Genomic DNA, 23,287 nt, shown 5'->3' on the forward strand with positions numbered 1-23,287 from the left:
GAATCAAAAACTGACCAACAAACCCTACTACGGATTTAAGAAGGGAGAAATAAAGAAAAAGGAACCTGTACACAGCATATATAGCAATTAGCTAAATCTTAAAAAAGGTTAAAAACACATTTTATTAATCAATATTGAATCAGACAACATTCTTATTCTGTATCAATAATGCTGTGAAGCCAGCCAATTGTTTTAAGATATGAATTGTGAGGATTCAATGTTAAACTTGATTTACAAGCAATGCCAAGTGCAGTGTCAAGGAAACTTGTCAAAAATAACTAGAAGTATCTTAAGAGGCAGGCAATATTCATAACCTCATAGTTTGCTTATTTTTCTGATTTTCCACATTATAATAGTATTTTTTAGTATGTCAATTCAACTCCAGTTGAATGACTAATTACATTCTTCCCGAATTGATAACAATAGTTCTTTTTTCAATCCTGTTCCTGGACTAGATAACTTTTCCTACAAGTTGCCTACAGAAATTGCTCTCCACTATGATTTTCTTGGACCTAATGGGTCCCAGTGGGCACCACTGCTTGTCTCACTGGCTTCCAGAGACACCCAGAATATTTGTGCCTTCCTTTCTTTAAGGACCAAATCTTCTTGACATGTCACAGTCAGTATTTTCATTTAGATCTCCTGTTACTGCTTCCTTGCCATCTCGTAAGAACATCTTATTAAAGAGATAGTACTCAAAGTTGTATGTAGGATGTTGATCCAAAACCACCACTGTGTGGTACTTCTAGCCTGAGGCAAACCTTCAAAATTTTTGGATAGCTACCATGTAACTGCAGGTAGGTAAGTGGATTCTCTATCTATATGTCCCAAACTGAAACTATAATAACTGAATATTTTAAACAGGTAGGAATTTGAAGAATATTTAATTAGATCATGATAAGAAAAACTTCTTTTAATAAAATGTCCTGAAGACAATTGTTAAAAAATGTTATGATAAGAATCAAGACCACAGGATGTCCATGCAAATTTGCGGTTCAATATAATTCCTGGGTTCATGGCAGCTTCACCACAATCAATATTTAGAACCTATTTCAGGTAAAACATTCTTACCTCAAACTATGAATAGATTCTGCTCTGGTATCCCATTTTATAGGGAAGGAAAATGAAGCTTATAACATTTAGATCATCTCTCCAAAGTATGACAAGATGTAGTAAGTTTTCTAACCAAAGCACTATTGACATTTTAGATCAAACATTTTGTTCAGGGTTGGGGATCTGCATCATAAGATGTTTAGCAGCATATTTAGCAACTACCCACTAGATGCCAGGAGCACCCTACCCCCAGTTGTTGACAACCAACAATATCTACAGACAAAATTAAACTTGGTTGAGAACCACTGGTATTGGTTCAATAAAATCTATTATATCTATTATATTTTTATTATTTATATTTATATTAAATATAAATATTTATATTATTTATATATTAAAATCCATTATAATTCAATTCAAACTAGAAATAGTCTATTTCAAATAGTCTTTTTCTTTAAAAAAACAATACTATTGTTTAAGGATGCAATATAACAAAACGTTAACAAACGAACCCATGTACATCCTTTCTGTATATATTTAAGAAGAAAATATGAAGAGAAGAAACTGTGACTTATATTTATTATACACACAAAATAATTTACCAGTTTGTTGCTTCTTTTATTTATTTACTAGAGAAAGAGAGAGAGAGAGCAGGCTGGGAGAAGCCAAGGGAGAGGATGCCATCCCTAACCTGAGACTAGGACCCTGAGACCGCTACCCAAGTGGAAACCTAGAATCAGACGTCAACCAACTGCACCACTCAGGCACCCCTGTTCCTTTTACTATTATAGGCAGTGCTAGTGAGTTACCAACTCTTTGACATCCTTTTATTATGAATCATTTTCCTGTGTGTTAAGATAGGTGATTTTTGTCAGATTATTTAGGACCAGAATCCCTTGGACTTTTGCACATATTATGTGTAAATACAGACCTAGATAAGAAAAATAATTATGTTGTACTTACATGTGGTTTATTGAATTAGATAAAAACTTACAATTTTTCTGCTGTAAATTTTGGTTTCTGAAGATTTTGGTATTTTTTTTTTTTTTAACACACAGGCGACTTTTTTAGGAAAGCAACTGTGGTTAATACAAGTTTAACAATGAAGAGCACTATATTACTAGACGTAAAAATTGAAAACTATTTTTTACCCTCTGCCACCAGGAAAGCCAACACATTAACATATTTTTGTTTTATGCAGATTCTTATATCTATTTAATAGTTATTTTAGGTCTTTTCTGAATAGGGATAGAAATTTATATAGACATGTGAGTGTTAAACGTATACAGTAGTAAATGAGACTGTGTAAAATTATTGTTGTATAGCTTAAATAAACTAGAAATGTGGACGAAATAAGAATTAGAAAATAGAGATTGTCTGAATTCAAACTCCAAACTCTGTCTTTTAATTTCTAGCAGCTGAAATTTCTGTATAATTCTTACATAATTCTTAACACCTATAGCTGGGCTGCTTAGAGTCTACTGTCCACACAGGAGAGTCCAGATTCAGCCAGATATATGGGTCTATACACAGTTCATATTCTGTCTTTACACAGATGTTCAACTCCCTTTCTTAGCTCATTTCTTTGATGTTTTTCCTCCTACTGTCTAGAGTCTGGGAGCCCTGAACTCTGCGTTCTGGTTCGACAGTAAGACTATAAGTTTCTTCCTACATTTTAGTGCTGATGGTATCAACTGACACCTCCAGTCAGGGAAAAGCCATTAAAAATAATAATAATAATAAAACAAACAAACAAAAAACCTCTCTCAGTGCCTTCACTTTGGCCATTTTCTACTGATTTGGATTGCTTACCATTGCCTTTAAGTACTTTTTGTTTCTGAGTTTTCTTTTTAAATTTGTTTTGTTTTGTTTTTTTGTTTCTAATTGCTATCCAAGTGAGGACTAGTCAAGTAAAAGCGGTTTCTCCATAATCAGGAGACTGTTTATCAAGATCTTCAGGATTCAAGGTGAAGCAAAGGCTCCAAATCTGAAGTTCTGTAGTTTCCTCCTTTTTTTAAAATCTTGGCTGATTTAAGAGCATATTTAGCTCTCTTAAATGTACCTACTTTGGCTAATGGAATTGCATGCTTTACTGATCATAAGTTGTAGAATGTATTTTATTTGTGCTAATTTACATAATTTGCTGATTAAACTACATATTTAGTCTATTGACCTTTACACATATCTTACTTATGCAGGCATATCATCAAAGCATATACTTAGCTGGATGGTGTTTATATCTTATAAACTTACTTATCCCTTATCAACCTCTGAAGTACTACAGACAAGGGCCACATGGTCTTAGCTAAGCAGAAGTCTAATATTCTCTTTCAAAAATGCATACTTTTTGTTGGATTTGGTTTATTCCTCCATTCTTTTCCTTAAGTTCTATTGCACTAATTTGTCTTTTATGTTACTATTTTTTTCTTCCCTTTTCATTGGCTTTATTTCTTTATGGCTGTCTCTCTTTATGCCAGACCTTGATCAATCATAAATATATCCTTGATAAGCTCCAAGATGTATGACACTAAAACTTTCCCCCTGGAAATTTTAATAAAAACATGATCTTAAAAAAAAACAAAAAACAAAAAACATTATCTTGCATAGGTTGGTTGGCTTGATTTGTCGTCGTTCCTCTGATTAAGAACAGCCTTTTAAAATAAATTTTTTATATTCAGTAAATATTCTTTTTGTTAAACACTTATTTATTTATTTATTTGACAGAGAAAGAGAGATCAAGAGAGAGATAACAAGTAGGCAGGAGGGCAGGCAGAGGGAGAGGGAGAAGTAGGCTCCCTGCTCTGCAGGGCTGATGCAGGGCTCAATCCCAGGATCCTGGGTTCATGACCTGAGCTGAAGGCAGATGCTTAATCGACCGAGTCACCCTTGTGCCCTTTCAGTAAATATTCTTGAATTTGGTATACATTCTAGTAGGGGAAGAGAGGAAAGGAAAAGAACAATTGTAATATGGAAAGCTAAATGTTATGTGCTTAATTTGCTGTGGTTTGCACATAGGAGAAACAGTTAACCCCTATTGCATGGGAAAAATATATTTTAAAAAACCTGAAAGGTTGGGGCGCCTGGGTGGCTCAGTGGGTTGGGCCGCTGCCTTCGGCTCAGGTCATGATCTCAGGGTCCTGGGATTGAGTCCCGCATCGGGCTCTCTTCTCGTCAGGGAGCCTGCTTCCTTCTCTCTCTCTGCCTGCCTCTCAGTGTACTTGTGATTTCTCTCTGTCAAAAAAAAAAAAAAAAAAAAAAAAAAACCTGAAAGGTGACTTTATAGCTGACTCTTCAAAGATATCTGGTTGTCTTAATAATATAACTTTATTGACATAGCATTTTGGTATTTGACATTTTCTACTGTGAGATATTCTTTTAAAAAAATAATTGATGACAAGTAAAACATAAACTAATGTCAAGAACCTCAGCCATTAGCACATTTTCTTAAAAGATTAAATATGTGAACCAAAGAAGTTAATTGCCCAATGTCAAGAGCTAGGTACTGGCAGATTTGGACTTGGTTTTGAGAATGTATTATTAGACTTTGATGTGACTACACAGAGTTTGTTGCCTAAGAATAATAATAAAAACATAAATTTCAGGAGTACCTGGCTGGTTCAGTTGGTTAAGAATACTCTTGCTTTCACCTTAGGTCATGATCTCAAGGTGATGAGATCGAGCCCCATGCCTGGCTTTGGGCTCAGTGGGGAGTCTGCTTGAGATTCTTTCCCTCTTCCCCTACCCTTGCTGGTGTACACACATTGTCTCTTTCTTTCTAAAATAAATAATTAAAATAAATAAATAAATAAATAAATTTTAAAGAGAGATGATGGGTTATTAGATGAAATAGCACAAAAAAGAGAAAGGAAGACCATTTGTAAATGAGAGTTGCAAAGTTCTAAATGGACAAATAGGCTTCAAACACAGGACCTCTGACAGACTTATTTATTAATTCATGTCAGTGTGTCATGCTGTCAAACCTATTTTGAAAATCTGTTTCTTAACTTCATAAACCACAAATCCCCATGACAGTACACTATTTGATGTTTATATTGTATATTTATTTTTAATAAATTTAGTTTAGCATATTAATTTACAGAACAATTTTGAAGATAGTACATAGTTCCTCAAGCACTGTACACCTAATTTCCACTAACATTAACATTGTACATTAGTGTGGTACATTTTTTATTATAATAAACCTATAATTATATATGTATATGCATATATATTTTTTTAAAGAATTTATTTATTTATTTGACAGAGACAGAGAGAGAGGGAACACAAGCAGGGGGAGTGGAAGAGAGAGAAGCAGGCTCACCACTGAGCAGCGAGCCCGATGTGGTGCTCGATCCCAGGACCCTGAGATCATGACCTGAGCCAAAGGCAGACACTTAACGACTGAGCCACCCAGGCACCCCAATTATATATTATTATTAACCAAACTCCTTACATTGCTCAGGTTTTCTTAATTTTTACTTGTTATCTTTTTCTCTTCTGGAATCCCATCTAGACTACTGCATTACATTTAATCAGCATATCTCCTTATGCTCCTATATCTGTGGCAGTTTCTCAGATCTTCCTTGTTTTTGATGAGTTTTATAGTTTTCTTTTTTAGACTGGTTATAGTTATCTTTTTAGACTGTTCCTTAATTAAGATCTGTCTGATGTATTTCTCATGATTCGACAGGTAGTCTGTGTTCTGGGCAGTAATATGCCATTATTATTACATAACATCAAGTGTACATACTATCAGCATAACTCACCACTGTTAATGTTGACCTTGATAACCTGGCTCAGGTGGTGTTTATAAGATTTTTCCACTGTAACATTAGTCCTTTTTCCCCCTTTCAGTATTGCACTTTCTGAAAGGAAGTTATTATGTGCATTCTACACTCAAACAGTGGGGAGTTATATTTCCCCTCCTTGAGGAATGAATATTTGCATAAATTATTTGAAATTCTCCTGCACAGGAGATTTGTCTAGAATCCTCATTTTGTGTATTAATTCACTTGTTTCTATCAATATAGACTCATGGATGTTTATTTTATATTTTAGAAAATAAACCAATACTTCTTTGTTTATTTGGTTGCTCGAATTATTCCAGCATTGGCTATCTTGAACTCTTCCAGTGACTCCTGTATCCTATTTAAAATATCCCTATCATTTGTGTGTGTGGGTGTGTGTGCATTGAGCATCTCCTTATTTTAGGACACCACAGAATGTTCCAGGGTCATCGTGTTTATTCCTTGCTTTCTGTCCTAGAATAAAGCATTTTTCCAGGGAGCCCCAGTTTCTTCTGCTCAAGAATGATATTACAAACCAATCCTGGGTGTTATGGTAGGTATGCTTGTTCCTACCAGAATGTTTTTGCTTTAGCGTAGTCAGCTGATTTACCAAGGAAATATATGTGAGCATACTAACCCATATGTATATACATATCTATGAATATTTCTATCTGTAACAGTTTGTATCAGCATTAAGCAAAATCTGAATTAAACCTGATGTCTTCACTCTGTTTAATTTGTGGATCATTCTAGCCTATTCCTCTTATTATTGAGCTCCCTCCTCTTATTATCTATATACACCAACTTTAATAGTGGGAAACTTGGCTCCCACCATCTGCCATCCATTTAATAAATTGTTTAATTCCAGTACACGTGTATAGTAGTATCAAAATTGTTAACCAAAAACCCTACCCCTGTGGAAACAACTTTATCAACTACGGTTCAGTGCTTATGTTCAGCATAATGTTCACTACTGAAGATACTCTGATGACAAATTACTTGATCTATCCAACTCTGCTCTCACAGAAAGATTTTTTGCAAAATACATATCTGATACAGAGGAAGCAGAAACTGACCCACATAGTCATCTGATCTTTTAAAGATGCAAAAGCATTGGGGAGCCTGGGTGGCTCAGTTGGTTAAGCAACTGCCTGTGGTTCAGGTCATGATCCTGGAGTCCTGGGATCAAGTCCCACATCGGGCTCCAAGCTCCACGGGGAGTCTGCTTCTCCCTCTGACCTTCCCCTCACTCATATTCTCTTTCACTGTCTCTCTTTCAAATAAATAAATAAAATATTTTTTTAAAAATGCAAAAGCATCTTTAAGTTAAGTGGAGAAAGGCTAGCATTTTCAACAAATGGCACTTGGCTATCCTCATGTAAAAAAGTAAACTTAGACATAGAACTTTCATAAGACATCCTTCATTATTTTCATAAGTTTATTCTATCTGCAGCAAATTCTTTCAGCCTTTTTTTTTAAATATGAAAATATGTTTATTTTACCTTCTTTTGAAAGGCACTTTTGTTGAATATAAGATTATTGATTGATAGTTTTTTGTTTGTTTGGGGTTTGTTTTGCTTTTTGCTTTCAACACTGAGTATTCTGCCTCACTGCTTCATGACTTTATTGTTTTCAGAGAAGTCAGCTGTTGATTTTATTGTGATTCTTTTTGTACCTAAGTCATTTTTTCTTTTGCTTCTTTTAAGATTTTGTGTTTGGTTTTTAGTATGTTGACCATGATGTGTCTGAGTATGGGTCTGTCTGCATCTATCCTACTTGGACTTTGTGGTGGCTTCTTGGATATATAAATTAATGTTTTTAACTGTTTGAGAAAGTGTTAAGTCATTGTAGCTTCAAATAATTTTCTTCTGCTTTCTCTCCTCCTGAACTTCCATTACATATATATGGGAGTACTTAGAGTTCCCACATTTTTCTGAAATCTCTGTTCATTTTTCCTCATTCATTTATTTCTCTGTTCTTATGATTACATAACATGTTTTGATATATTTTCAGGTTTGCTGTATCTCTCTTCTATGATCCTAAAAGTACTGCTGTGAATTTCTCATTTTTGGAATTATACTTTTCAACTCCGGAATATTTATTTGATTATTTTAATAATTTCTATTTCTTTACAGATTATTTGTTTAATGAAACATTGTCATAATACCTTTCTTTAATATTTTAGGGATAGTTTCTTCCAGTTCTTTGAACATATTTACAAAATCTACCTTACAGCCTGTAGGCTAAGTTCACCATCTGGGCTTCTTCAAACATAGTTTCTAATGTTTGTTTTCTTCTTCTATAAGAATCACACTTTTTGGGGCACCTGGGTAGCTCAGTGGGTTAAGCCTCTACCTTGGACTCAGCTCATGATCTTAGGGTCCTGGGATGGATCCCCGCATCAGGCTTTCTGCTCAGCAGGGATCCTCCCTCCACCTCTCTCTCTGACTGCTGCACTGCCAAGTCTTTCTCTCTGTAAAATAAATAAAACCTTAAAAAAAAAAAAGAATCACACTTTTCTGTACCTATATATATCTTATAGTCCTATAACTTTAATTAAACTCTGGGCATTTTGATAATAATTATAGTAACTGTGTATAATAGTTTTACTTGGTCATTTTGTTACCTATGGGAGAGTCTGCCTTGTGCGGATGAAGATGTCAATCCTTGGATTCCCCACACGAAGTTCTAGGTGAGGGTGGGCATTGGAATAAAGACAGAAAGAAGGTAACAAGCACAAAGCAGTTTAGGAAAGCAAAGGCACACTCTCCAGGTGGTAAAGGGGCAGGTCTTAGGAGGAGGAACAACCCCTGTGTTGTTGGGGATTGGATACTTGTTGCCATCACTCTGAGCTGGGAGGAGCTGTGACAGTTCAGTGGGGTGCTCTCTAATGGAGGCTACTTCCAAGCATTTGGGGAACTCTTCCCACCAGTTGGGAGGAGTAGTTTTTGACCCTACAATGTTTGTACCAGAATTGTCATGGCAGCCTTTTTCTGTGGGTTTGTAGGTTGGGGTTGGGACATGGGTGGGAGGATATACCTGCAATGCAAATGCATTATAACGAGCCTAGCTCTTACCCTGGGGCAGAAGTGGAAGAGGAGAATAGCATGCTCCACACTGGTGTTTTTTTTTTTTTTTAATTTTTTCAATTTATTTATTTTCAGAAAAACAGTATTCATTATTTTTTCACCACACCCAGTGCTCAATGCAATCCGTGCCCTCTATAATACCCACCACCTGGTACCCCAACCTCCTACCCTCCCGGCACTTCAAACCCCTCAGATTGTTTTTCAGAATCCATAGTCTCTCGTGATTCACCTCCCCTTCCAATTTACCTCAACTCCCTTCTCCTCTCTAACACCCCTTGTCCTCCATGCTATTTGTTATGCTCCACAAATAAGTGAAACCATATGATAATTGACTCTCTCTGCTTGACTTATTTCACTCAGCATAATCTCTTCCAGTCCCATCCATGTTGCTACAAAAGTTGGGTATTCATCCTTTCTGATGGAGGCATAATATTCCATAGTGTATATGGACCACATCTTCCCTATCCATTCATCCGTTGAAGGGCATCTTGGTTCTTTCCATAGTTTGGTGACCGTGGCCATTGATGCTATAAACATTGGGGTACAGATGGCTCTTCTTTTCACGACATCTGTATCCTTTGGGTAAATACCCAGGAGTGCAATTGCAGGGTCATAGGGAAGTTCTATTTTTAATTTCTTGAGGAATCTCCACACTGTTCTCCAAAGAGGCTGCACCAACTTGCATTCCCACCAACAGTGTAAGAGGGTTCCCCTTTCTCCACATCCTCTCCAACACATGTTGTTTCCTGTTTTGTTAATTTTGGCCATTCTAACTGATGTAAGGTGATATCTCAATGTGGTTTTAATTTGAATCTCCCTGAGGGCTAATGATGATGAACAATTTTTCATGTGTCTGATAGCCATTTGTATGTCTTGATTGGATAAGTATCTGTTCATATCTTCTGCCCATTTTTTGATATGTTTCCCTGTTTCATGTGTGTTGAGTTTGAGGAGTTCATTATAGATCCTGGATATCAACCTTTTGTCTGACTGTCATTTGCAAATATCTTCTCCCATTCCGTGGGTTGCCTCTTTGTTTTTTTTGACTGTTTCCTTTGCTGTGCAGAAACTTTTGATTTAGATGGAAGACCATTCCATGCTCTTGGATTGGAAGAATAAACATTGTTAAAATGTTTATACTGCCTAGAGCAATATATACTTTTAATGCCATTCCGATCAAAATTCCACTGGTATTCTTCAAAGACATGGAGCAAATAATCCTAAAATTTGTATGGAATCAGAACAGACCCCAAATCACTAAGGAAATGTTAAAAAAAATAAATAAATAAAGCTGGGGGCATCACGTTACCTGATTTCAAGCTTTATTACAAAGCTGTGATCCCCAAGACAGCATGGTACTGGCATAAAAACAGACACATAGACCAGTGGAACAGAGTAGAGAGCCCAGATATGAACCCTCAACTCTATGGTCAATTAATCTTCGACAAAACAGGAAAAAATATACAGTGGAAAAAAGACAGTCTCTTCAATAAATGGTGCTGGGAAAACTGGACATCTATATGTAGAAGAATGAAACTCGACCATTCTCTTACACCATACACAAAGATAAACTCAAAATGGATAAAAGACCTCAATGTGAGACAGGAATCCATCAGAATCCCAGAGGAGAACATAGGCAGTAATCTCTTCGATATCAGCCACAGCAACTTCTTTCAAGATATGTCTCCAAAGGCAAAGGAAACAAAAGCAAAAATAAACTTTTGGGACTTCATCAAAATCAAAAGCTTCTGCACACTGTGGTTCTTGATCTGTCAGCCCCAACATCTTGTAAGCCACAGAGTCAGGATGTTGTGCTTCCAGGATTCTAATATGTAACCCATTTATCACGCAAACTTGCCTCCAAGTCACATCTCTGTCATTCTCCTTCAAGGACGTGGGGCTCTACCCAATACTTTATTTGTTTAATTATTTGGATGACCTAATTCTGTGAAATCTGTTTCTCTCTGCATTGTATAGCCTTTAATGTTCTACTAAAGTTATTTTCTCCTTTCTTTCTTGCTTTCTTTTTCATTTATTTATGTATTTATTTTTGTTTGATTATTTGTTAGACTGAATTTCTGCAGGTTGTCCCGCAACCAACACAAGACACTTACTGTCAGAAGCTTTGGTAAGGTCTCTTCATCAGTCTTATTTTTCCCTTTACCATTTGATTTTTGTAACTTGGAGGCTATTATGCCATTTTATGGCCATAACTGGCAAAAGTAAACTCACCTTCTTTTCTGAAAATATTCCGTCTGTATTGTTAATGACTATAAACTATTTATGACTAGGGAACTACTATTCTTAAGTTATAGACAAGAATTTGTTTCTTTAGTCCAAGTATTCCTGATCTTTATCTATTTCCTATCATTGGATTATAAATTTATCGAGAAATGACATTTTTTTCTCTACTGTGTTCTCAGAAACTGGGAGATTGTTAGATTCATGACCGATGCTTAATTGTTATTGAATGAATGGATTAGCATTCATTATACTTTTCTACACTGCTTTAACATTTGGTATCTGTCTCCTTTTCTCAAGCCACAGTGAAAATTATTTGAAAAAATCAGATATTAGTGTGAAATTCTAAATATTAGACTTCAAAACAATGTCTTTACTATGTGTAGTTAAAGTACATTTCTGTGAATGCAACATTTTTTTTAACTTCTAAAAAAAAGTAACTTGTTTTCAGAGGAATCACTTTTTTAATACTTTTTAAGATTCTATAAACACGTGACTGTCTTAGCTCTTGCATGGTTGCCTTTTATGTCTTGGAGCTACTGCCACTTAGACTAATATGGAGTAAATATGACAAGGGGTATAAACTGGTGTAAACTGTAATTTGCCACCTATAATACCCTCTATAAATGACTGCCTTTAACCTTTATAGAGATTTATTGGACTAAAGAAAATTATCCCAAAGTCACCCCTCCTTTCAAGGGGCAACTTACATTCAATAACTGATAAATGTGGCAGTTAAAGTCCTGCTCTCCAGCTCCAGGTCAGGACTATTCAAAATGCATTCAATCTCCAAGTCTCTGTGAGTTTAGGTGAAAACTTCATTTAAAATGCTCAGGACTAAGCTTCTCTCTCCCCTAGTTCTGCCCTATCATCTTACATTCTGTAGGTACTGACTGAAAAAGTCTAAAGCTATAAACGTCGTGCATATGCATCTGGACCTTAGAGTGTTCAGGGTAACCCAATGTGTAACAATGCCCATTTCTTTAGTTAAAATTTGTTAAATAAATTTTTGTGCTATTTCACAATGGAATATTGTGGAAATTTTTAATTATCTATCTCCCATCTCTATTATTATATTTATCTATACATCTATGTATAATATCTATAGCTATATATGTGGTGAGTATCATTTATATCTATATATCAATATTTATTATCTAGAAAAATAATTCTGGTAAAAAATGAAACATTTATAACAAATCAAATTATGGAACCATTAGTTTAAAGAGAAGGATATGTGAGAGTAAATATCAACTAGGTACTGCTGACTTTGAGCAATGATATAACATGGAGGTTGTTCTTTTTACATACCGTTTAACATTTTGTAATGATTATATGCTATTTTAGAATAAGAAAAAAATCATTCACAAGACCATAATTTTTTTTGTTAATGATATGCAACACTAAAGTGTTGCCCCCTGCCACCCTCCCCCCCAGGATTCATAAATTGAAGCCCCCAATCTGACTGTATTTGGAGATAGGTCCTTTAAGGCAGTATAAGGCTAAATGACATCATATAAGGGTAGAACCTGAATCCAAAAGATTCAGACACCATAAGAACTGGTGTCCTTATAAGAAGAGGAAGAGATACCAGGAGAATGCATAGACTGAGTAAACTGCCTGTGAGGGCACAGTAAGGAGACATCAGTAGGCCAGCCAGGGAGTGTGGCCTCACCAGAAACCAAGTGTGCCAGGATCCTGATCTTAGATTTCCAGTCTCCACAAATGTAAGAAAAGAGTTTCTGTTGCTCAATCCATCTCACCTGTGGTATTCTGTTATGGCAGCCTTGGCAGATTAATACAATGAAGATACTCTCTAGGTTAAAAAAAATACAATGATGTGATGATAATGCCATGATGAACAATATTTTATTTAAATTTTGCAAGTGTTCTTAAGTTCTGTGAATGTAACTTCTGAAGAGGCATTTAACGTTTAAATGCAATTAATGTTTTATTCAGATGACAAATTATTATCTTGACAAATACGGTTCTTCATTTAGGAACATATCTCAGTATTTCAATGTGTCTTCTTTATTTCTTTTACCCTCTACATACTTGTAATTCTTCAAAACTGTTTCTTGGTTTATTCTTATGTATCTGTTTTTTTAGAAACCAAAATGAATTTGCTATGAACAACATATTTTGTTTTTCATTTTTTATTATTGATTAATTCTTGCATTGATTATATGTGAGTCAAATGATAAAAGAATATTAAAGTCATAGTAAATCATGAAATTAATTAACTTAAATCTGATGTGTTTGTGCAACATTGCTGATATAATCTTGTCATGTTAGGTACCATTACTGTTGTTGTTTTGTTTTTGTTATGGTTGGAATGTGTCTAGTGTTAGTACTGCCCATTGCAAGAGCCCTGCTGTTATTAATGCTTAGAAAGTTGAAAGTGTTCATTGAATACTTTAAGATTCTCCTCAAAACACTGGAAAAAATATTTCAGTGTTATGACTATGATGGTAATATTACTAAAAGTCTGCTAATTATATCAATTATAGTTTTTGTGACTATCATGAATGTTTTCCATAAAACTGTCCTCTAACTTTGCAGTAATATATTATTTTTTTAATTATATTTATTTATTTTATATAGAGAGAGTGTGTGCAGTGGGGAGGAGCAGAGAAAGAGGGAGAGAAAGAATCTCACTGGATGCGGGGCGATCTCACAACCTCAAGGTCATGACCTGAGCTGAAGTCAAAAGGTGGACATTTAATCAACTGAGCCACCCAGGCACCTGGTTTGCAGTATATTTTACAGGCAGCAAAAGGTGCTTCAGTTTAGAATTAAATGTGCAATGGCCAAGAACATGAGTTCTTCTGCACTGAAAAGTTACATTCAGTCAGTTATTTCTAATCAATTGTCAATGCGTCACCAAAAATGGTTGAGTTGTCAGAACAGATCCAGTAAGTCAGAGGTTTTCCCCAACACTGACATTTGCTAATGATTAATAAAGAACAAAAACAAACAAGAAATAGCCATGAGCTTATCATTATCCGTTAGAAATTTTAGATTTCCAAAAGTCTCTTTTAGGACGCTCAGATAGAGTTTTATTTCAAAGTGACAAACACCAACTGCATGTAGTACAGCTGAATATAAAGAAGCCACTTAGTTGAGGGTTCTTTTCAGACTGTCATGTAGCTAAAGGGCCTATGTGACTCACCTATACCAATCATTTGATTAATTTTCATTGTTAATCCAGCTGCATCCCATAAATCCAAACCATGGCTTCATATTTAGTAAACAATCAAGTTCTATAAAAACTTAAAGAAGAACTTAAAGTTCTTCTCATGCTAAGTTCCTTAGCATGTTTGCAATGGGCTCTGGTTGGGTGTCCAAAGGTGGGGGACTACTGTGCAGGCAGGTGCTCTGCAAACAGGGATGAGCTCCAAATGGGCTCCTCGGGGATGGAGCTGAACGGAAGACAAGCCCAAAGCCAGCTGTGGTTCTTTGTCACCACACGCCCAGACAACCAGGTTTTGTTTGTGTTCCTCTATCATAAATGCTGCAATATTGGTTCTGAATTTTTTTATCTCCAGATTCCAATTTATACTTAGGCAAAAAAAAAAAAATGTGCCCAGGAAAAATAAAAACAGAAAACAAAACAAAACAAAAATACAGATTCAGATGGCAATGCCAGCACAGAAGCAGGCAGTCTTTCTGATCAGGTGCTGGGATGATTATGTACTTCCTCGCGAAGGATGAAGGAAGGAATGTAGAGATCCAATATTAGCTATTTTCTTCCAAGTTGCCATAGAGAAAGTTACTCAGTGAAACTGGATCTCATTTTTTAAAATAAGAGATAAATGCAGCTCTTTATGTGAAATTTCCTATGGATAATACTGTCTGAAATTTTGTGTAGGATTTAGTCCATAAGCCGTAAGATTGTTTCTTCTACTGTAGATACAGTGAAGCCTTTTTCCCTCTCTCATTGTTTTCTTGGAGCGAACACAATGATCAAGAAACAAATTATACACTGAAAAGCTTCATGGGGCCATTACTTAACAATTCAATTACTGTATTTGTTTAACATAAGAGAAAGCAAACAGATTGAATAAAATAATGAGATATATTATCACATATAATAGTAAGTCCAAAGTCAGGGAAATTCAGACATTTGTTGATTCAGCTGCTTGGCAACATCCTAGTTTCAGCTGAACTTGTCTCCTGCCTTTTCCTCTATTTCGTGATGTTCCCGGGGGTCCTTCCTTATAGGATGGGAAAAAAGTAGCAAAAAGGATTATCACTGGTTTATGTGAAATGAGAGTGAAAGAAAACTTCTAGGAAGCATCTAAAAGTCTTTCTCTCATATCTCAATGGCCAGAATTGTAGTCTATGTCTCTGACTGAATCAATCACTTGGTGAGAGGGTTAAGCCTACCCCCAACTGACTTAGATCAATAGAGATAAAATGGTGAGCTTTTGAGACCATCAGGGGATCCTGCCTCTACTAAAGGGCATGGCACCTCACCAGGTGCAGTGAGTTGGGAATAAAAAAAAAAAAAAATAGCAAAAAGCACTATCTATTCCATATCCTTCTTACATCAGTTTCAATGCATAAACATATATTAAGTTACTTTCTTGTCCAGTCCCACCAACTTCCAGCTGATGTACTTGTTTTTTTAAAACCTGTGGATTTCTTCTTTCAAGTTGTCATCATTCTACAATGTATCATCAAATAATTGTCTCAAATAAATTAGAAGAAATTTCCTGTCTCTATCTTCATATGTCACAGCTATATTTTTGGAATATAATAGATGCCTTGACATTTACCAACATTATGTTTGCCAATGTACTTTTAAATTATATGATGGTACAGAATATGATCTTATCCTCTGCAGCCTTTGGCACAGTATTACAAATAGAAGGGGCCTGAAATATATTAATTGATTGATTCAAATATCAAATTGTTCGTGGTCTGGAAGAAATAGGTTTCTGCTTACATTTGATACGTGTCCCTTCAAAACCAATGTCATATAAAGCCAGATATAGTAAAACCCTTTTATTCCTGCCTCCTATTGGAAATTTACATCTTTTGAGAATAAGAATACTTCATTTTTAGAATATATCCTCCATGGTTGCTATTTTCCTATATTTTACTCTTTAGTAATGTATTTGAAAAAATATATAAGAATTGGTTCCTATGATTGTGGAGGCTGATCAGTCCCAAGGTCTGCAATCCCTGTAGTCAACAAGTAAAAGACCCAGGAGATCCAATGGTGTAACTCCCTGAATAATGTTTGACCAGATATCTAGGTAATTCATGGCCCAGTCATGTTGACATATAAAGTTAACCACCACAATAAGTACATTCCATTATGGGTAACCTCTGAGAAAACATTACAAATTCATTAGGTAAATAACAGTTGAATCTCTAGCCAAGAGTTAATCAGACCAACATAAATTTAATTGTGTTAATAAAATTATGAACATAATCTGAAAATAAAGGCAGTGAGTGCTATAGCAGAAGGCATGTGTATGAATCAATATTTTAAAATATTTTGCTTAGCTTATAACCCATACCATTCTAAACATGTCTAATGCAAATTTGCCTATGTGTGTGACTTATTTTTCTTTCAAAAATATTGTCAGGGTAAAAGTCTTGGAAGACTCTCAGGATATAGTTAGAGCTTACAAAATAGAGCAAATGATTTATATTACAAATGTCATGCCTCATAAATTCAAATATACTATATTTTCTGCCCATTTTCAAGTACCAGATTATCTCTTTAGTCCTTTGAGTATATTTAACTCTATGTGAGTGGAAGAGGGTAAAGAATGGATAAATTATCCACTGTGTTATTATTTTGTATTGATATTAAACTGAAAAAAATAATACAACTAACATAGATTTACTAAATAAATATATACATTTTGGAAGGACTTCTCAGAAGACCTAAAATATATCTTACTTGAAAAAGATACATAAGCATGCATTCCCTCAGAAAAAATTATATATACAATATAGTACTTTATGCAAAACATTTATTTATGGAAATATTTCTTGTGCCTATTCTCAAAGAGAGAAAATTTGAGTGAAAAACAAAATCAATTTAAAATTATCTTTTTTATTTTCAATGTATTTGATCCCTAGAACAATAATCATACTACATCATAAGTAGGACTAATGAAGGAGAAAAAAACAAGTAGAAATGCAATAATGACAGTAACATTGTTCAATAGTTAAGTCACAGTTTACTATCAGAAGTAGGGATAAGAAGGTTCTAAGATATTATCTACAATGTTCATGACCAACAACTTTTTTGCTGATAGTAAAGAAGCTATATAAAAATATTTCTTCTGCTGATACTGAGCACTACTATTTCTCAGCCTTTGTTCTTCCCCCTCTTTCTATGTAAACATAATTATTTTTTTCCATTGCCAAATCATATGAAAGTGCCAAGAAGATGTTCATCATATTTGGAATATGATTTAGATACAGTGCAGGTCCAAAGACATAAATACAATCCGCTTTGGGGAAGGACACAAGAAGCTTCTCCAAAAGAGCTGAAAGTATGTTACTTTTTTTTTTTAAGATTTTATTTATTTATTTGACAGAGAGAGATCACAAGTAGGCAGAGAGGCAGGCAGAGAGAGAGGGGAAGAAGCAGGCTCCCCGCTGAGCAGAGAGCCCGATGTGGGACTCCATCCCAGGACCTTGAGATCATGACCTGAGCCGAAGGCAGCGGCTTAACCCACTGAGCCACCCAGGCGCCCAGTATGTTACTTTTGAAGATGCCTGTTGTTGATTTAAAAATGTGGAAATAAGTATGTCACATTTAGTTGTATTCCAGAAAAAGAAGAAACAAATTAATTGTTAAAATAATCAACAAATGGTGGTATAAGTTGTAAAGGCTCAGCATTTATTTCTAACTGAGCTTCTTTTCTTTTAAGAAATTCCATGTAAGTAACAAAATACTGAGAAAAAACAAGAATTGACTGGCTTGATGATAGATAACTATTATTCAGAGCAGGAAGGCCAGGTAGTCAAAATGTACTTGTCCTGATGAAAGTAACAATCAAATCAGTTATCCTATTCTGATACTTTGTATTTCCCCTGACTTTCTGGGTTATTATCTCTTCTGCAAAACTTTGGTTTAGAACATGTTGACATAGAAGAAAAAGACAGGATAATTTATTTTTTGCTTTTTTCTTTTCTTTTTTTTAAAAGATTTTATTTATTTATTTGACAGAGAGAGAGAGAGTAAGTGCACAAGCAGGGGGAGGAGCAGAGGGAGAGGGAGAAGCAGACTCTAGGCTAAACAGGGAGCCTGATGTAGAGCTTGATCCCAGTACCCTGGGATCATGACCTGAGCAGAAGGCAGACATTTAAGGGACTGAGCAACCCAGGAACCCCTAAATTATTTTTTTCAGGAGAAAAAGTTAAAGATGGACAAAAAGAATTAGTATTATTACATTATTAAGTATTTCTCTAAATATAATTTTCTAATGAAAAGTAGAAGGTACTTTTTATAGCAGGACTCCATCTCTTGATGTTTTCTTAGTTCTAAATCCTTTAAACTGAAATATAAAAATCAGGAAGGGGGATTCCTAAACAGTGGCATATAAATTTAGGAAGAATGATACTAGCTGTAAAACTTAAATTTTAAGATCGTGACATTGTCAAAATATTTCAAATAATTATATGAATGACATTAAATTGATCATAAATCTGTTTTAAATCTATGAAATATAGAAAAAATGTAGACAGCAGCATTTAAATGTACATAATAAAAAAATCCTCTTCTTGCCTAGAAATAAGTTCAAAATTCCAAAACACTGAGATACTTCTCTCTTTTGGCTTTAGGAGTTTGCAAATTAAATTCAAGAACTATTTAGGCATTGTATAAAAGCATGGGGAATAAGAAAGAAAGGTCCCTTGTTTCTGATTTCCTTGAATAACATACACAACTTGTTGTGTTTGTTCTCCCAGGTAACTGAATGTATTTGACAAATTAGACATAAAGTATAAACATTATTTTAACATGCCTACAAGATGGAGTAATTTGTCAAATTTGGTATCACACAATGCACTCCTTGTAAAATATAGACTTTAAAATGTATAGTACAAAGTAAGAGAGAATGATAGTATTTTTGTGCGTATGAAAGAAAAGAAAGTTAAAAAAATATTAAAGCAGCATGCAACCCATGCCCATTGAGACAATTTAAACTTTTAACACAGGCACAAAATATGTATAGAAAAGTAACAATGAAACTTTGTGTTGCCCTTTATTTTCTTGTTTATTTTACGTAAAGGATACAAAATATCAATTATCTCTTGGGTTTTGCACAATTTGTTCTGAATATGTAGCTTTATATGCCTTTCAATATCTCTATTATTTAGTTTACATTATCAACTGACAGAAGTAGAATTTCTGTTTAGTTCCTTTAGCCAGGTACAGACAAAACATATAATGTGGATACTTAGTATATAGCACTTGATAAGGAAGGTAATGTTCCAATTTAAAATAGAATATAATGCATCCCATTCAGAAGTTCCTATTTGCTTTCCCTTTCAAAAAATGACAGTATGACAGTATTCTCTCATACATTTTATGTGTATTTACTCAGTATACATAAAAACTATAACATATTCTGAATGATCATACAGAAAAAATTCTCTGCATAGCATACAGAATGTTATCAAAGTTAAAAAAAAAAAAAAATCACTGCTGTCCTGTGCTCTACTCTCTATAAACAGAGACAGCACATTTCCCCCCCCTAAGGCAGCCCAAAATGCCATGGATTCAAAGCAAAGAAATGAGATTTCCTTCAAGTATTTTAAAAGTGTCCTTTCCTTCAAGTTGCCAGCTTCTATGGCTAAGAAAGAAGACAGAGAGCACCCAGCAGTCTTTCAAATTACACCAACATTAAAAAAAAAATGTCCAATTTGAAATTAGGTATGTCTGATTTTTAGATTGCATTCCCTGCATCTTTTTCATTATAGATGGAAGAGAAGACACAGGAAAATAAGCTGATATTAAATGAGGAGCTATATACTTTGTCTTTGGTTATTTTCTATGGTCCTATGACACCATATTGAAAATAATGCAAATGTAGGCAAAGGAAGGAGACCCTTGTAACAGTTATTCATTAACTATCCTATGACTAATCAGCATATATCAACTTAGATAGCAATGCATACCCTAGTATTTTCATAGAAAAAAGACCTAAAGTGCCTGTGCTTTAATTTTTCAGATAAATTACTTCAAGTATTTTGCATATTTTTCTTAGATGCATGCAATTGTAAGATCTTAGCGAATAGATGAATTATTGTGTGTGATGTTTAATATTTTTATTTTTAATAAAATATCTAGTAGATATTGAAATGGCATTTCAAATGCAGCTAAATTTACTTTCATGTTAAAAAAATTATAAGTTAAATTTAATTCAAAATATATGTGCCTAAAATTTATAGATAATAAATTATTGATGTACTTTTTTATTACACCCAAATGGCAACTTCTTATAAATGATAGCACTCTTCAAAAGCCTAATAGTTTTTTCTTTTATGGGAGATTTAATTAGTAGACTCTCAATTCAGTGATATATAACCACCAAATCTGTTCTCTCACTGAATCTCTACAGGCCTCCTGGGTTCTACAGATGCCCAGATTAATCTAGATCCTTCAGGGGAAATTGTGTTACAGATTTCCTCATTTCTGATTGAAGAATACTGTGAAAACCACTGCAGTTTATGTCTTTTGACCTCATTATTGTTGAAGTCAAATGGTTAGTATTCTTTTTTTTTTTTAAAGATTTTATTTATTTATTTGACAGAGAGAGATCACAGTAGGAGAGAGGAAGGGAAGAGATCACAGAGAGAGAGGAAGGGAAGCAGGCCCCCCGCTGAGCAGAGAGCCCGATGTGGGACTCGATCCCAGGACCCTGAGATCATGACCTGAGCCGAAGGCAGCGGCTTAACCCACTGAGCCACCCAGGCGCCCAAATGGTTAGTATTCTTGACGTAGACTTTAAAAGATTATACGTAAAAGACATCTGGTGATTATTCAAATAGCAGGCAAGATCCAGCTTGACTGTGGTGAAAGCTACAGAGCTGAAGAGGGGAAGGGACCTGTCCATCACTTACGTGTTTCTCACTTTCCTATTTTCATGGGAAATTACAACTTAACTTCTATAACTTTAGCTACTAAAACGAGAAAGAAAAGTAGTTGAATGGCCAGAGAAGAAGTTACCCACATAATGTTTTATCATGTATATTAAAGATGTAAAATATTATATATTATACACAAGTAGGTATGTATGTGTATATGTATCCATATATTTTTTTCCTGAAACAAACTAGTAAAACTGGTAGTGCATTATCACTAAAAATAGCTCCGCAGCTCTTCCTATCCATTTATCCTCTCTGACCTCCTATCCCATAAATTTTGGTTGAATTTCATGATGTTTCAGAGCCATCAAGGCCCTGATGACTTTATGAAAAGGCTTCTATACACCTGACATGGAGGCTGGCTTTTAAGGACAAATCTTCATTTTTTTAGTTTCAGGTTTTAACTTCTTTTAGAAAGCAAAGGTTCAGGGGGTCCAAGAAATTAAAGTTTACTCAAGCTCTTACATCTTATTGTAAGAAAACAGGAAACACTCTATGCTAAGGAAGGAAAAAGGTTGCAGATCGAAAAAGGTTGCAGGATAGAGAAGGTGAGTTTGGTTGTTGGGGTTCACATAGAGCATGAACTCAGCCATAATAACTGGCTTGCTAAAATGTAACACAGAGGCCACGGGGAAAGTTTTGGAGAAGGGCGTGGCCCTTGGAAAGCCAAGGCCTGCAGGACCACTCTGCTCCAGGAATGCCACTGGAATTGCCTTCCCCAAAGGTTTCTTAGCCCAAACAGCCACCCTGTGATCTAAGAGGTATATGCATTGTCCCTTGGGCTATGTTTAGTAGACCAAAGAGACTAGCATATCTTATCTTTCCCATAAATAGATCCTCGTAGTTTCAGGAAGACCCCTTGCCACACATCACGTGCTTGAGAAATAGTGATAAGGATTTGTAATTATCCTGAAGGACCAATAATAGCAGAAGCAGAAAAAGGCAAAGGGTCTGCACCTCTGACCATTGACCCTATTGCTTTCTCTCTTCCACAGTGAAGTTTGGAGTAATCTTTCATCAGTCAGTACAGGGACTGATGGCCATTCCTGGCAGTTGGTATTGGGCACAGGGAAATACAGGGGTAATTTTATCAATATATACTGTTTTGACCAGGACTGGCTGGAATTTTAGGTAGTATCAAGTTTTACAAAATTGGAATCACAGATAAAAGATAGGTTAAAACTCTAAAATGACCAAATAGACTTATTTTGTACTGAAACCGAATCTTCTCCCTTCATTTAACAATGTGTCTTACATATACTTTTATGTCAAAGGTTAAGCCCAGTGCTGAAAGTCACCCCAAAAGCATCAGACAGCCAAATGCTTATTTGTAATATTACTATAGGCCCACATGCTGTACCAGCTACTAAATATTTCTAGTATCAACTTTATATACAAATATAATTGATCTTTTATTAATAGCTTCACAGAACTCCATTTTTTAGGTCTTCTTTATTAATTTAATCATTACAAAATTGTTGGCTCCATAGTTTTCCAATATGGGAAATACTATATTAAACATCTTTATATCTTAGCATACTTGATTCATATTTTCATGGGATAAATTTCACAAGTGGAGCTAGTGACTCAAATTTTGATCCCTATTGTCAGAATGTACTCCAAAAAAAGTAGTTTTAATTTACATGTCTTCCAAGATTGTATGGGACCACTTCTTTTCCCTAATCCCTGGGAGGACTGGAAGTAATACATATTTTGATTTCACGTTTCTTTCTTCTCTTTCTTTTTATTTTTTTCAAGCTGTCAGTTGTTTACTTTTGTTTACTTTTCTTTTTCTTTTTTTTTTAAGATTTTATTTATTTATTTGATGAACAGAGATCACAAGCAGGCAGAGAGGCAGGCAGAGAGGCAGGCAGAGATAGAGGAGAAAGCAGGCTCCCCTCAGAGCAGAGAGCCCAATGTGGGGCTTGATCCCAGGATCCTGGAATCATGACCTGAGCTGAAGGCAGAGGCTTTAACACACTGAGCCACCCAGGC

The sequence above is a fragment of the Mustela nigripes genome, chromosome 15 (genome assembly GCF_022355385.1).
Source record: "Mustela nigripes isolate SB6536 chromosome 15, MUSNIG.SB6536, whole genome shotgun sequence".
In the NCBI taxonomy this organism is placed as follows: Eukaryota; Metazoa; Chordata; class Mammalia; order Carnivora; family Mustelidae; genus Mustela; species Mustela nigripes.